The sequence below is a fragment of the Physeter macrocephalus genome, chromosome 5 (genome assembly GCF_002837175.3).
Source record: "Physeter macrocephalus isolate SW-GA chromosome 5, ASM283717v5, whole genome shotgun sequence".
In the NCBI taxonomy this organism is placed as follows: Eukaryota; Metazoa; Chordata; class Mammalia; order Artiodactyla; family Physeteridae; genus Physeter; species Physeter macrocephalus.
The window spans coordinates 77,352,372-77,358,371 of record NC_041218.1 but is presented as its reverse complement, the minus strand read 5'-3'; the positions used below and the strand labels follow the sequence as shown (position 1 = coordinate 77,358,371).

Genomic DNA, 6,000 nt, shown 5'->3' with positions numbered 1-6,000 from the left:
GGGAGGGGTTATGGGGATATATGTATACGTATAGCTGATTCACTTTGTTATACAGCAGAAACTAACACATCATTGTAAAGCAATTATACTGCAATAAAGATATTAAATTAAAAAAAAAATCTGCACCGCCCAATATGATAGCCACTAGCATGAATGAAATTGGGGGCCTTCCTTTTTAATGTTATATAATTCTAACGAATCTAAATTTAAAATTAAATGCACACAAGTAACTACTGTGTACCATATTGGACATTGCAGCTATGGATATTGCTATGTTCTGCATGATTAAATCTGATTCACCATAGTATTTTTTTTCTAATCCACAGAAAAGTGAAAGACAATGGAAGGCAAGTAATATCTTTTTAGGTAAGTGAAAGTAAAATTACAACATCAATTTTACTCACGTTTCATTGATGAAAGCTCAGCCATTGTGTCAGGGGTTCCCAGCACCATCCTGAGGTTCGGTGATTTACTAGGAGGGCTCCCAGGACTCAGTGTATGTGAGCCACAGGACTCATACTCATAGCTATGATTTATTACAGCAAAAGGATACAAAGCCAACTCAGCAAAGGTCAAAGACACATGGGGTGATTTTTTTTTTTTTAGAAGATGTTGGGGGTAGGAGTTTATTAATTAATTTATTTATTTTTGCTGCATTGGGTCTTCGTTTCTGTGCCAGGGCTTTCTCTAGTTGTGGCAAGAGGGGGTCACTCTTCATCACGGTGCGCGGGCCTCTCACTATCGTGGCCTCTCTTGTTGCGGAGCACAGGCTCCAGACATGCAGGCTCAGTGGTTGTGGCTCGCGGGCCTAGTTGCTCCGTGGCATGTGGGATCCTCCCAGACCAGGGCTTGAACCTGTGTCCCCTGCATTAGCAGGCAGATTCTCAACCACTGCGCCACCAGGGAAGCCCCAGTGGGGTGGATTTTGAAGAAATTAAGCACGAGCTTCCAATAGTCCTCTCCCAGTGGAGTCACACAGAATGTGCTCAGTTCTTCCAGTAGTGGGTCATGACAGTATGTGTCTACCAGGGAAATTCATTAGCAACTCAGTGCCCGAAGTTTTTAGTGAGGTCCCCTCTGCTTAGCACGTGTTGAAATGTCAGATTCTCAAAAGGAAAGCAGGTGGTTTGTATAAACATATGGTTTGTACAGATTAGGCACTCTAATCATTTGGGGAAATTTTTTTTTTTTAAGAAGATGTTGGGGGTAGGAGTTTATTAATTAATTTATTTATTTTTGCTGTGTTGCGTCTTCGTTTCTGTGCGAGGGCTTTCTCTAGTTGTGGCAAGCGGGGGCCACTCTTCATCGGGGTGCGCCGGCCTCTCACTATCGTGGCCTCTTGCTGCGGAGTACAGGCTCCAAACGCGCAGGCTCAGTAGTTGTGGCTCACGGGCCTAGTTGCTCCGCGGCATGTGGGATCCACCCAGACCAGGGTTCGAACCCATGTCCCCTGCATTAAGCAGGCAGATTCCCAACCACTGCACCACCAGGGAAGCCCCTGGGGAAAGTTTTATATCAGTGTAGGGAACTTTTACCAGTCAAGTTCCCAGATGCCAGCCAAGGGCCATGCCTGTAAGCAGGCTTTTCTAAAGCCTCTTCTAAAGTCTTGGGCCTGCCATGTTCTTTTTTTAGCACAGCTATACCTATCTGCAAAGGAGAATGGGAAATATAGCCTCTAGATAGGTAGCCACATGGCTAATTCAAACGCTATTACTGTGGACGAAGTGGAAAATGGATTTGAAAGGATAACTAGCGGTCTCGGATGGAATTTACACACTTTGTGACTTTGCACAAGTTGTTTAGACTCTCTGTTCCTTTGGTTAATACATGTGCCTCTGAAATAATACATACATTGAACTGTGCTTGGTGCACAGTAAGTGCTCAATGACAGATTATTATTATCATCATTATTATTAGTCTATTCTTAGTCTTTTTTTTTTTTTGGCTGTGCTGCGCAGCTTGTGGGAGCCTATTTCCCAGACCAGGGTAGTGGCTCTATCAATTTACATTCCCACAAACAGTGCAAGAGGGTTCCCTTTTCTCCACACCCTCTCCATCTGCATGTTTTTTAAAATCTTTGGTTAAGAATAAATTGGGAGTTATGTTATTTAGAGTATAGGGTAAGCTGCTGTAACAAAGTTATCTGCAAATATGGTTGAATAAGATAGAAGTATATTTCTTTATCATCTAACGATCCATTGATTATTGATGGTCCAGGATGGTGAGTCTATTCATCTCCATGAGGTCATTTAGTAATCAAGGTTCCATTCATCTCTGCTCCACTAACCTCTGGGGCTGGGCTGTTCAGCAGAAATTTCTGCAATGGCTGCATAGCACAGGGAGATCATCCCAGTGCTTTATGACCACCTAGAGGGGTGGGATAGGGAAGGTGGGAGGGAGACGCAAGAGGGAGGGGTTATGGGGATATATGTATACGTATAGCTGATTCACTTTGGGGTGGATTTTGAAGAAATTAAGCACGAGCTTCCAATAGTCCTCTCCCAGTGGAGTCACACAGAATGTGCTCAGTTCTTCCAGTAGTGGGTCATGACAGTATGTGTCTACCAGGGAAATTCATTAGCAACTCAGTGCCCGAAGTTTTTAGTGAGGTCCCCTCTGCTTAGCACGTGTTGAAATGTCAGATTCTCAAAAGGAAAGCAGGTGGTTTGTATAAACATATGGTTTGTACAGATTAGGCACTCTAATCATTTGGGGAAATTTTTTTTTTTTAAGAAGATGTTGGGGGTAGGAGTTTATTAATTAATTTATTTATTTTTGCTGTGTTGCGTCTTCGTTTCTGTGCGAGGGCTTTCTCTAGTTGTGGCAAGCGGGGGCCACTCTTCATCGGGGTGCGCCGGCCTCTCACTATCGTGGCCTCTTGCTGCGGAGTACAGGCTCCAAACGCGCAGGCTCAGTAGTTGTGGCTCACGGGCCTAGTTGCTCCGCGGCATGTGGGATCCACCCAGACCAGGGTTCGAACCCATGTCCCCTGCATTAAGCAGGCAGATTCCCAACCACTGCACCACCAGGGAAGCCCCTGGGGAAAGTTTTATATCAGTGTAGGGAACTTTTACCAGTCAAGTTCCCAGATGCCAGCCAAGGGCCATGCCTGTAAGCAGGCTTTTCTAAAGCCTCTTCTAAAGTCTTGGGCCTGCCATGTTCTTTTTTTAGCACAGCTATACCTATCTGCAAAGGAGAATGGGAAATATAGCCTCTAGATAGGTAGCCACATGGCTAATTCAAACGCTATTACTGTGGACGAAGTGGAAAATGGATTTGAAAGGATAACTAGCGGTCTCGGATGGAATTTACACACTTTGTGACTTTGCACAAGTTGTTTAGACTCTCTGTTCCTTTGGTTAATACATGTGCCTCTGAAATAATACATACATTGAACTGTGCTTGGTGCACAGTAAGTGCTCAATGACAGATTATTATTATCATCATTATTATTAGTCTATTCTTAGTCTTTTTTTTTTTTTGGCTGTGCTGCGCAGCTTGTGGGAGCCTATTTCCCAGACCAGGGATCGAATTCAGGCCCCCGCAGTGAAAGCGCTGAGTCCTAACCACTGGACGGCCAGGGAATTCCCAGTCTATACTTAGTCTTATTATTAGTCTATTTATATGGGTTCATTTATCTCTTCCTCTCTATTCTTAACCCAAATAGAAACTCAGAATTTCATCAGGAGTGGACTCTGGACTGCTGCCTTCCTACCAGATTTCTCTCTTGCAGATTTTGGGGTTATTTTCATAGTATAACCTACGTGTCTCAAGCCCCTAGCCTTTGGAGATCATCCTTTCCTTTAGCATCCAAATATTATAACCAGTATCTCCATCCCAAGCCAACTACAGGGAATTCAAACTTCTCCCAAATCTTCCTGAGTGTTCTTGATTTTCTTTTTAAAAATTATTATTTTTTACTCTTGATTTTCTTGGTGGGGTCTTACATGTCCTGACTGCTGCCTGTCACTTCTTGCTTTGAACTCTTTGGTTTCTCCTTGATCACTTCTCTGAATCTTCCTGTGTTTTCAACCTTCCATTGTTCATTTTACCACCAAAGGTGGACAGGAGCCTCCCTTCAGTCTTCAGAGCTGGGCTAGCACAAGGCTGCCATATATTTGCTTTATGTTGGTGAATAAAGCTCATGGAAGGTCTATGAGTAAAGGAGAAGATAAATGAAAATTTGATATTAGATATCACAGTGTCTGAAGTTCTTAAGTCATACCTTGGGGTGCTCCTTCTCACCTTCTCTCTTTCTTGCCTCTCACCTCTCTAGTACTGTTTGCTGTGTTGCTGGAACCCACTACAGAAAACTAGATCTCTTCTAGATATCCTCTATACTACCACTGGATCGAAGCCTCCTTACCCCATGCCACCAGAAGATGATGAAAAGTCCCTCAACATTTTAAAAAACAAAAGCAGGGACTTCCCTGGAGGTCCAGTGGTTAAGACTCCTCGCTCCCAATGCAGGGGCCCTGGGTTCGATCCCGGTCAGGGAACTAGATCCTGCATGCTACAACTGAAAAGATCCCGCGTGCCTAAATGAAGAGCCTGCACGCGGCAATGAAGATCCCATGCAGCCAAATAAATAAATATTAAAAATCAATAAATAAAAAACCAAAGCAAACCCAAAAAACCCCAAATCAAATACTCTCTCTAAGAAAATTGCTCTTTATCTTTCTGTTATACTAACATTTTAATTTAATCCATCCTTCATGCTCTTTCATAATTTAGACCCTATTGCTTCTGCTTCATTTCTACTACTTCTCTACTGCTTCAGCTATTTACAAGTCCTTCAGTTCCTCTAACATGTTCTCTCCAACCTCTGAGCCTTTGCACATGCTGTGCTCACTGCTTGAAACCCCTTTCCTTCCTGTCCAAGTGGCTGAATCCTATACATTCTTTTAGTATAAGCTTAATTGTCTTTCATTCTGGGAAGCTTTTCCTGAACCCTCTGTTTTAGATTAGACTCTCCTATTGTGTGCTGTCTAGGAGCTGTTATTAGTTTCCTAGTGCTTCTATAACAAATTACCACAAACTGTGTGGCTTAAAACAATAGGAATTTATTCTCTCACAGTTTTGGAGGATGGATGTCTGCAGTCAAGGTGTGAGCAGAACCATGCTTTCTGAAGGCTCTAGGAGAGGATCCTTTCTTGCCTCTTCTTGTGGTTGTCAACAGTCCTTGGTGATCCTTGGTTTATAGATGCACCTCTCCAATGTCTGCCTCCCTCTTCACATAGACTTCTCCCCTGTGTGTCTCTCTCTGTGTCTCTTTCATTCTTATAAGGCCCACCCAAATGACTTCATCTTATCTTGATTACATCTGCAAAGATCTTATTTATAAATCTTTTGAGGCGGGGGGCTACCTACTTATAATGGTAGCACACATACTTAGCATACAGCATAGGAGTTATTTCTTTAAACTGTTTTCCCTAGACTGTAAGTTCCCTGAGAGCAGAGACCTAGTCTGTTTTATTAACCATTATATCCCCGGGACCTGGCAGAGAATCTGGCCCATTGCAGAATCTCAGAGAATATTTGAATAAATGGATAAATGAAAACTCTCAAATCCAAAATTCTCTGGATTCTCCATTTAACTCCTACCTCTTCCCTCTCTCAAAGCTTCAGTATCCCCTAGAATTCCTGAATCTTGGTGAACAATCACCAGATCCTACTGAACTAGCTCCTAGCTATCTTTTGCCAATGACTGCCATTGCCTTCTCTCCTCTAGGCATTATCACCATCCTAATTCATCTCCTCCCTGGACTACAATGAAGGCCTCTGGTATGTTCCTCCAACATTCTCTTCCAGCCTCTTTCCCATCCATTCCCCACCCTGAAACTTGAGTGATCATGTTAAAATGTAAATCCCAGATGTCATTCTACTTCTTAAAATCTGTCAATGCCTTCTCACCACAAATGGGATAAATTCCAAATTTATATGGCTTTTATAAATTATATTTTGATATTAATATGGCTTTATATTAATATGGCTTCTGAT

The 6,000-nt window shown here is 42.7% G+C and overlaps 1 long non-coding RNA gene across 2 annotated transcripts in view; it reads left to right on the top strand.

The window, feature by feature from the left end:
* The first annotated feature begins 324 nt into the window (after window positions 1-324).
* LOC129392140 (uncharacterized) overlaps window positions 325-6,000 on the top strand; it is a 153,189-nt gene continuing 147,513 nt past the window's right edge. For both annotated transcript variants that reach the window (XR_008617424.1, XR_008617425.1), the window contains exon 1: window positions 325-366. This is a non-coding gene — a long non-coding RNA (uncharacterized lncRNA). The remainder of the gene's footprint in view (window positions 367-6,000) is intronic.